Genomic DNA, 11350 nt, shown 5'->3' with positions numbered 1-11350 from the left:
TTTGTTGCTGTCTCTAATGGTTCAAATGTTGCCCTAACGGTGGTGACCAATATAGTTTTCCCTCCTTCGGATGTTGTAACTGGTGATTCTATTGTTGCCCCTCTTGTGGCTCTGTCTTAGGATGGTGCTGCTGTCCCTTCTATTGTTGTGGTCTAGAATTTGTGTGGTGGCAGTGTTTCTTCTCTTGCCGCAAGGGTTTTGGGGGCTAGTTGTGGTGTTGCTGACTTTGCGTGGCAGAAGGCTGCTAGGATGGTGGAGGATGGATGAACAATAGTAAAAAGAAAAAAGGTCAAGCCCTCTATTCAATCTTTTGATATGTCTTTACGTTTTCAAAAGACAGGACCAAAATGTAAATCTTGAGGCCTCGCTTGTTTGAGGCTGTCCCCCTTTTTGTTTGGATCCCTTGGCACTTTTGGCTTGTTGTTCTTTGTAGTTTGACATGGTTCAGGACTAATTGTCTATTTCTTTTGTAACCATGGGATTTCAGGTTCCTGTCCAAAACTTGTTTTGGTGGTTGAAGTGTACTATGTTATTTGCAAGGCCACCTTGGTCACCTTGTTTTGGTTAGTGACCTGTTTCACCTTTAGGCTATAGTATTTTTGGTTCAGGCTTCATTGAAAATATTTTGATTTTTAAAGGGTTTCAGGCACCCTTCAAAACCTATTTTCCTTAATAAAAAACTCTTGATCCCTTGTCTCAAAATCTTTTAGTTTCATTGTTAATAGATGATTGTGGTATGGTTGAATTAATGAAATCTTGTAAATGAAGTAATATTAGTTTAGAATGTGTGAATTATCTTTTATTTCATGTCTTATGTTGATTTGGGCATTTCTACTCTCTTGTTGTTTAGGATGTTTCGTCCGTTGCTTGTCTTGGTAACCAAGACTGTCTAATTTTGCCTAGGTCGTGTTCTTTTGAGTGGTGACTCAAATAATTAGGTCTTAGGACTCTTTAATCTCCATCATCTCACAAGCCTCATTGAAATCTTTTTGACGCATTTTGAACAGAGTCAATTAAAGTTTGGACATGAAAGTGATGGCCTCTAGAGTGAAGTCAATTTTGTGCTAATTTGAAATCTTGTCCAAGTAAAGAAATTATCATGCATTTGTTTGCTTGGGGAATGCATTATCTCGCCTAGTTATATGTGAGAATGTGTTAATGTAAAATGTCACTTTGGGAACAAGAATAACATTGTCACACTTCTGGAAGGTGCAAGTTGATGTTCCAAATACTCTTTATCGAGTAGAGGACAATTCAATCACAATAGGTCAAACTTATGGCCATTGGAGAAGTTTAAACCTTCATGTTGCTTCTTAAAGGATGAGTTATTATTCCTACATGATCTACTTGGTCCTTAGTTGGGTTTTGTACTTGGGTTTGTGTGTTCTTTATAACACCAATCCACTTCTGTGATGTGAAGTGTAGACCGCAAGTGTTTCATTCATGGTGTAGATGTAGCCTCTAGTTGATGGGGTGTGCCTTAGCCCACCCTTGAGTTTTGACCATTGTAGGATTTGATGTTGGTGCATTACTTTGTTCCTCTGTTGAGTGAGTAGGATGGTGTTGTTCTACCACTAGAGCAACTAGTGTTGGGTGAGTGTTCAGATGGTTGGTGGTATGGTGAGGTTCCCCAAAACATCTAGGGCTAACTTAGTGCAAGTTAAGAGAGACACCCTTCCATCCTTAACACTCTTTATTTGTATCTCCCAAGCTTGTATCTTTAGGATGCTACCTCAGTCAAGTTGCTCTTTTATGGTTGACTTGAGGTTAGAGATTGAGTTTAGTGGCAGGTTAACCAGCTATAGTTTTCCTAGCATGTTGCTATAGGGACATGGTATCTTTGGACACATATTGCCATCTTGTGAGTTGGTATGAAGTTATTATATGATTTTGTCCATTAATGAGACTCTTTGCAACCCTGTGGAAAGGTGAAGCCTTGTTTAGTTGGGTTCAGTGACCCTAGTCCCCAATGATAGTTGAGCTTTTGTACCATAGAGAACAAGTTTCTCATATGTTTGGTAGGTGCATGTTGTAGTTGGGCACCTATTGACGAGGTAAAATGGCTTGTTCCTTGTGTCATAGGGTTAAGTTTGTGGCTAGATGAGCTTTCCTAGTGCACATGTGAAGTTCCTTGTTGAAAGACTTCATGTCAGTGTGACACTTTTTCTCTCTTAGTTGACCTATTTGAGGGTCTAACGAGGTGGCTTGTAAGTGTTGGATTAATTTGGTTCGACTTGTGGAGAAGTCAGTGAGTCATCCTTGTTTTGATGGTTGTTTCACACTCAGTGTGTTTGGTATCTATTGCTGGACTGCAAGTCTTTGGGGGGGATGATATAGTGCCTCTCCCATTTGATTTTTGTAAGTCATCCTAATGGATGCAACTATTATGATCTTACCTTGTGACTGATCATGATTGGGGGCCCATGAGTGGTCTACGCCCTTAGGGTGATTTCATTATGTTATTTGATCAACATGATTAATTATGCTTATGTTTAATTTTGAGATTATGATGAATATGATGGTTTCACCGAGGTTGTGCTAGTGGTAACCTAGATTTATATGGTATCATGATGATGTTTTGTGATTACCCTAAGATGTGTGTAGGGATTGTACTGTGAATTATTTGTCCTATTGCACTTGACTAGGTTCCTACACCAATATTTACTCGTGTTTGACATTGTTGACTTATATGTTTATAGTGTCATTTATGTTGTTGAGTAAATGTAATCACTTCCATTGTTAAATGCTTAAATAATTATAAAATGAACTATCCATATTAGATTCATGGAATTATGTGCTACGAATATTTACCTTGTTCATTTTAGTAATTTATGCGAATGAGTTATTTAAATGAAATTAATTAGATGCTTTAATTACATGATTTCATGTAAATGTTGCTTCAACTATTATTATTGTGCATCTACACTTGAATGTGTTTGTTTATTGTGCAGGACACATAGCCCCAGTAGTGGCACATGGAGTTGTGATCAAATCTTTCATGTTGAACCAATATCATCCCTGTATGGGTGATGTATCTTTATTATTATTTTAACTCTCTAGTAATTGGTATATCCAGAGTCATTATGCATGTGTCTAGATCTGTGAAAGTGTCTGTGCATTTAGGAATCCACAGTTGCCATGGAAAATATTAATTAAATGTTGATTTAATGGGTTGGAGGGATTTTATTTAATCATTTTATTTATTGTATTTGTTGGCTAATTTGTTGTAGTGGAATTCCAATTTAATTTGAGTTGCCTGATTTATTTGGGTTAAGGGAGCTAATTAGATTATTTTATTTTAATAATATAATTAATATGTCACTTTGTAGAAGTGCATATATTGGCTAAAAGTGAGACTATTCTCACTTATCACATTCCAATTTCAGATTCAACATTTGTCTTTCAACATGATGTCTAGTGGATGAGTGGTTGTAACCTTGAGCCCTCGTCTTGAGCATGATCGTTTGAGGGTCTTTTCTTATAATTCTTGATTATGTTATGGTTAGTTGGAAATGGACTTGTATGTTTAATCATGCTAGGAACTTTTACTTTGGGTATAAAATGAACATCTCTTTGGTATATTCTCATGATTCATGTGCTCTTTGGTTGTAAGTTATGATTTAGTGCTTGGGGATCTTTGGAAGTGTTCACAAGATTTTGGTTGGTGTAGGTGGACATGTGGGTTTAGCCATGTTCCCTACTTTATTATCTTGAGCATATGTTTCATTCTTGCACTTGGTTGCTTTACATTGTTGTTAATTAACTTATCTTAATTAATTTATTTTATTTTGTGCATGTTTTATCCTTTTGTTCCAAGGATCTCTAGGCTAAGCATTACAACTAGTAGTCTATTCAACACTATTGAAGCCCTAGGAAAGATCACAAAAGAAAAACACCAATGAATTTTTGATGCTTGGATTCCATAGTCACTATTTAACATGATTTGTAATTAAGTACAAGATCATGCTTGTGTGAATTGGGACTCAAATGAAAATTTAGTCCACACTATGCCACCTACTTGAATTTCAATTTAAATGATATTGGAATCCTTTCAAAGTTAAGAACGCACTTTGAGTTGTACAAAACATATTTAATTTCATAAGAAATACATTTTATCATGGAGACTAGTTGGAAATGATAAATACACATATTTTAAGCTTCCCTAGAATATTCAAAGAATTAAGTACTCTTTCTAAGCATTTCCTCTATATTCCTTGTATTAAGTACATTCATGTTTCCAACCTCTAGAATTCACCATTGCCTTTGGAGGTGTATTTCTCCCTCTCATCTAGTAGCGGGAATGTTGTGGTGGCATAGGAGGCATGCTTAAGGATTCATTTTTGACTTTATAGAAGAAAACCATTGCACCATGATTTAATTATTATTATTAACTTGTTTGTCTGTCAAGTATACCTATGAGGGTAATGGTGAATTTTTTTCTTTTGGATGGAAAAACTATTGTGTCCAACATTTAGAGGGGTGGAACATAGATCATTGGGGACATGTGACACTAGAGTGTTCTTAAGTTCTGGAGAGAGTTATAGAGGATGTAAACATGTACACTAGTTTTTTCTTTGGAAATGGGGTCTTTGTTAAGTATAGGGCCTTTTTTTAAAAGTCCTCCTTATAATTGGATATATTTATATGATTTTCATTTAAAATATGATAGATATGTACTATGGATGATGTAAACAAAAAAATAGTTTATAATTATCATAATCGTTTAATTGTATAAAATTATAAATATACTTAAATAATTAATGATATAAATATATTTAATAATTAATGAAGTTTGGAAGTTAAGACAATGATACATTTGGGTTATACAATAAAAAAAAGAACAACAACTAATGCAATTTTTTGTTGGTGTCATGGGATTATAGTATGTTTTAATTTTTTTGAAAAATGAATGTAATTAAATTTCCACAATCCATAAGTATTATGAGTAAAATCAAGAGAGAGCAACAAGGAGGAGGAATAAAAATAATAGAGAAACATTAAGAGAACAACAAATAGAAAAAAAGAGATTAAAAAAAAAAAGGTGATGCATGTGTGTGTATAAAAATGATATATACTTTGGTTGAGTACAAATATCTAATCCTCATCACAAACTCAATAAAATATTTTATTTTTAGACATATCAAATTCACCTTTCATTTCATCAGAAAAGAATATATATATATATATATATATATATATATATATATATATATATATATATATATCAATTAAAGGAAAATGCCTCAATTATATAAGATATTGTCTGCACAACCTTTGTTAAATTATATTATGCTTCCTTTTTCAATTTTGCATTCACCTTTGATTCATCATTATATGCTTCATCTGTTCTCTTAGGTTCAACTTGTGAAATCAATCATAATTATTTTCTTGTTCTTGCTCTAATTATTACACCACCTCCATTTCAAATAATTTGATCACTTGAATGATTCAAAGATACATGCCTTGGTGTTCTTTGTTCTCCCCTTGGTTCTTCAATCTTTACATGTATCCCATTGTCAATCTCAAAAAATTGCTCTTGCTCTGTATTCTAAATTTGATTTGACCTTGACTAGTGCTAGCTTGATTGAATTCATCTGATTCGTAATCAAATGTTCTTTTTTATACCTAAAATCTTTTATCAATCTTTACATTTGCACTTTCAACTATCTTTATAAATATTACATTATGGTACTTGTAAGCTTTTCTCTTTTAGTAGAATACCCAAGAAATATCCATTCATCACTTTTAGGATCAAACTTTCCTATCTCACCATCTCTTTTAATTTAGCATTTGTTTTCAAAATTCTTGAGTACCTAACTTTAGGCACATGACCAAACCAAAACTCATAAGAAAATTGATCTTTTTTTATGTCTAGTCTGAACCCTATTCCAGGTATATACTGGAGTATCTATTGCTTCTCTTTGATGTATTTGTAGCACCTTTCTTTTAAGCATTGTGGTTCTTGTTGTATCAAAGATTGTCTTATTCCTTTTTTCTGCTACGACATTCTGTTGTGGTGTCCTAGGGGATGAAGTCTGTCTAAAAATATCATTCTTCTCATAGTATGTATTGAATTTATTATATGTAAATTGTTATTCTCTGTCTGACCTTAATCATTTTATCTTCAATCCAAATTCATTCTGTCTTAGCTTTATAAATATTGAACTTATCAAAGGCTTTAGACTTTTCTCTTAAAAAACCAAAACCCACATCATCCTAGAATAATCATTTAAAAGAAAAAAATGAAGTATCTCTCACCATTATATGTTCTTGTCTTTGGAAGACCACATAGATCCGTATGCATGAAATCCAACTTTCCTATAGCATAAAATCTCTTGCTTTGAAAATTGTTCCTTGTTTGTTTTCCCATCACACACTCTTCACACATTATGTTAGTTGGGTTTATAATTCTAGGCAAATCTCTGATTGTAATAGAGTTATTGATTCTCACCATGTTTCAGAATTTACATGACAAAACCTTCTATTCCATAATTGTCATCAATCTTAGGAACAAAGCATTGAAGCAACTCACATCAGAAGGCTTTAATTGAAAAATATTCCTAAGTTGGTCTTAGTAACTTGATCAAATGCGATCACATTTCTTGATTGATCTCTTATTGGACATCTTCCATCTTTGAATTGCAAATTTTAACCCTTATCTACAAGCTATCCAACGCTCAACAAGTTCTATCAACAAATAAGACATCATCAGTGTTAGTTTTACCATCAAGAGTAATAAACCCCTTCCCCTTAACTAAACAAGGAGTATTTTCATCAAATCTAACAACACTACCATCATACTTTTTCAACTCAACATTTAACTTATCTTTGTTACTTGTTATGTGATGTGAGCATCCATTATTTATAACCCATTTTGATTTCTTCTCAACATGTGAAATTAAAGTTTTCTCTTCATTAAAAAGACTTTCATATTTAATAGCATCAAATCCTATTTCATCTTAATCATCACTATCCTCAAAGTTAATATCAGGTTTATCTTTTTTAGAATAGTAAAATTCCTTAGATGTTTTTGATTTGTTAGGCTTTGGCTTGAACTTACGTATTCTAGTAGGACATCAAGATGCAAAGTTTTGACATGAATAACAAATGTTAGACAATTTCCCATCAAACTTTCCCTCATCTTTGTGTTCTCTTTTTATGATTAAGGCCTCAAGCTTATCCATCTTCATTTCTTCTTCTTATATCGCTACCCAATCCGTAGCATATTCTCCCACATTTCCACTAGCTCTAGACTAGTGTTTACACTCTGTTAGCATTCTTTTATCTTTATGCATAATAGCTTTAAAAATTGATTCAACCTTTAGGTAAAACATCTCTTTACCTAGAAGTTTCAGAGGTTTGTAACTTACCAATCAATATCTCCATGTTGAATATTACAACAAAAGGAATCACTAAACCTGTCAGAGAGATATTTACACCTATACTTCATCCACGGTAAAGAGGGTAAGGAAAGGATTTGAAGCTGGCTAGAAATCTGGTAGGTTTTCATTGAGACGATCTGATTATCCCATTCAACTTCATACCTGAGCGTAGCTTGAAGGGCACTCGCATGGCTTCCCGCTCAATGCACAGAAAAGCTTCCGCAAGCACTCAAAAGATACATCAACGTTGAACATCAAATCGTCCATAGGCGAAATCAAGCATTTACAGAGAGGATCCGATTGAGTATTCAAAGGCCACTTACAACAAGTACTCACAATTACAGAATTTCTGCCGTGTGTTGTGGGCTGTGCCCTGTTCCTCCCCGTGAGCCTGCGCCAGTGCCTTCCCGGGCCTCCTCGTGAGCCGGAGCCCTAGCCCTGTTCCTGCCATATGTTGTGGGCCGTGCCAGGGCCTGTTCGTGAGCTGTGTGCGGTGGTGCCAGTGCCGTGTGCTGCATGGCCATTCTTCTCCATTCTTGCAAGTGCCGCACCATTACATGTTTCATTGCAGAGTACCGGGTGCAAGAGCCATTTGCCCCACACAGACCTACACGTTTCCATTGCACCAGATCACTTTGTACAGGAGAATTGCAGGGTCTTATTCTTGGAGCAGTGGAATTTGCAAGTCAAGTTGCTGGAATAGCATTGGAATTTCGCCTGGTTTTATTGCTTGATTTTTGTGGCATTTTAGTTCATTGCAAAGAACCCACAGCACCCACTAGATTCTTGAAACCATTGGTCAGCCGTTATTATAAGTTGTAGTTGAACTGTTTGCCTGAATGTCTCAGCAACGTATGGCACTGCTATGTTAGCATGACAACTGTTTGTCATAATGCCTGAAATTAACCGTTGCTTCCTGTAACTCGGACAGTTCTTTGTGTTGCTTCATGAATCATGGAACCGCCACCCAATCCTGCAGCACTACAACAAATTGTTGACCGCTCGACATTATTAGAGAAGGATAATGCAGCTCTGAAAGTCACAACACTTTTTCTCTTAGCAGTGTCCTAAGGTCTCTTAGTGCAGTTACAAAAGTACGAATCATGAATCAAACTCTCTAGGACATTATTCACTCCCTATCTCAATTATTAAATGATTTGAACCAGCAGGTTGTGTTTAATTGCTCACGCATCCAAAACCTCTCTGAAACTTTTACCACACAAATATCGGGCATTGCAAAAGATATCATCTCCATTATTGAAGACTTTGGGGATATGGGAAACCTCAAGGACAAGCAGACCGCGCTTGTTAATAAACAAACATCTTTTTTGATTGATACAGAGCAACAAAATAAAACTTGGGCCTCCACATGCAAAAACTCCAGCACTACGCCTCTGCTTGAGGTCGAAAAAATTGTCCAAGAGAAGTTGGCAGAGGATCAGGTTAGGCGCTCGGGGAACTCAACCTTTAGGTTAGAGGTCTTCCTTCGTCCTCCATTGATCCTCTCCCCACAGGCTACTCATTTCTCAGCGATCAATTGGATATTTCTAATATTAGATTAGACAGAGCATAGTCAGGGCAAAAAAGAAGCTCTTCCTTCTTCCCACAAAGATATTTCTTGATGAGGACCTCGCAAAATCACAGGTAGCTGAAGTAAAACACTCTAGAAGCCTTGTGGTAGAAGCAAGGAGTAATGAGAAATGGGCAGTAATAAGGAATCTAAAAGCAGTTATTCGTGACTCACCTCCTAAGGATTGGGATGCAAGACATACCCAAGCCAAATGACGGTCTGAGCATCAATAGTTTGACAAGTCTAAACCCTCCATTGGCTCTCTGCTTGTCAACTGTTGGAATGGCAATGACTCCCTGTGGTCTTTGCCAGACTTACTTCATGATGCGGTTGGGTATGTTGATTTGTTGGTTGTTACTAAGACTCATGAGAGTCCTGCTCGGCCCCTTCTAGGTTACACAAGATATTAGTGGCTTTCATTTTGCAAAGATGAGGTCCGCGCTTCAAGTGGTGTGCATGGTTCCGGTGGGGTTGCTTGTTTGATTAGAGATGATCTGTTCAGTATTACCACATTGGTTCTTTTTGACTCTTAGACCAGATTTATGTGGATCTAGGTTGGTGGCACCAATCGTCGTTAGAGAGATATCTTCATTGTTGTTTGTTACTTTCCGTTGACTTCCTCACTTTACGCCATTCAAAATGTTGAGGATGGGACCCTTTTACAGCCCTGTTCGAGAGCATCTCCAAGTTTGGGGCTATGGGTGACATCATCATCTTAGGAGATTTTAATACACAGACTAAAGATCTCCAGATCCCCCAGTATGACTAAGGATCAGACTTGATTTGTACTACTGAGAGGGATCCTACTAGTATGGGGTTTCAGTGTTTGTCCAAGGATCACAATGGACCTCTAACTTGCTATGGTCGCCACCTTCTCCAGCTCTGTGAGTCCTCCGATTTGGTGATTCTGAATGGCCTCTTTTGCTTCTCGAGTTCTAAGCTTTTTACGTGTCGGCCTCATAGTGGGGGTGCAAGCGTGGTTGATTATATCCTCATTATTGCTTCTTTTTTCTCAGTGACTCCTCACTTCCATGTGATGGTTGTCATTTACACCAGGTATTGATCTCCATCCTTTTCTTTGCTGATGATGTAGTTCTTCTTGCTTCTTCTCCTGAGGGTCTTCAAAGGATTTTGGATAGACTTGCATCTTTTTGTGACATGAGATAGCTGGTCGTGAACTTGGAGAAGACTTGTGTTATGGTCTTCAATGGTTTGAAGACCTCACATCTCCATTTTCACTTCTAGGGTCGGGAAGTTGAGATTACATCATCTTACACATACCTTGGGGTTAATTTTTTTGGATCTCATTTCAACTTGAGATCTGCCATTCAGCCTCGGATCAATACAGGGTTGGGTTCCCTTGTCATGCTCGAGAGACAATGCTTCAAACACCACTTTTAGGATGCATCATCTAAGCTATCCCTCCTAGATTCCTTAGTAAGACCCATAGTGCTTTATGGTGCGGTGGTTTGGGCTCCTTCCCTTTTAGACTCGGATTGAGCCATGATTGAGCATACCCAAACTTTGCTCCTTCATTGGATTATCAGAGGTCATAGATCTACCCCCCATAGTATTATTTTGGCTGAGTTTGGAGCTCACCCATTTAGGTTTGCAGCCATTTTTGACATGATCTGGTTTCTCCACCGTCTTCGTGGTTTTGCAAACTCGGCTAAAGGCCAACACAGATACCCTTACTTAGCCTATTGCTCCTCAGTTGCTATTACAGACTCCAATCCATCCACTAGAGCCCGTTGTTGTTATGCTCAAGCTACTATCCTGCTGAGTTTAGTTGGGATTGACATCGACTATCTCCCTCCATACTAGTTATAATTAGATGCTCCTTCTCATCTACTTCCCTCTCGGCAGGAGTTGAACGAGTATGTCAGACTTGACATTTATAGGCAGTATATCATATAGACCGACTTTCTACACCGAGCACTTCTTAGATATTCGAGATGAGATTATTGTTCTCCCTGAGTACTTATATAGATACTGGACACATGCCCTATGTATCTCCCTTGGCTCCTTCAGGGTGGGCTCGCACAAACTTCAGATCCAACTCGATCACCATATTGCTAGAGAGGATTGGGTGTGCACACTTTGTACCTTAGTTGAGGTAGAGTTCGAGACTCATTTTCTTTTCAGATGCTCCATATACTATGAGATTAGAGGGAGATTTTACTGTTTGTTTAGAGATTGCAGATCCCTCTTGGATTTTTTCAGATACACTGATTAGTGTTGCATTGCGCTCTATCTCTATGAGTCCTTGCAACTTCGTGATCATATTTTACAGCTTTCATCTCCTAGGAATTAGGCCCAGACACAACTTATTAGGACCTTCTTCTTGCCCTTAACTCTAGTTCGGGGTGTGAAGCATCTGTACAATTTACTTAGTATG

The sequence above is a fragment of the Cupressus sempervirens genome, chromosome 2, assembly GCF_028749045.1.
Source record: "Cupressus sempervirens isolate cs-2001-9-10 chromosome 2, ASM2874904v1, whole genome shotgun sequence".
Lineage (NCBI taxonomy): Eukaryota > Viridiplantae > Streptophyta > Pinopsida > Cupressales > Cupressaceae > Cupressus > Cupressus sempervirens.
The sequence above is the reverse complement of the archived record's forward strand: the minus strand, read 5'-3'. Positions refer to the sequence as shown.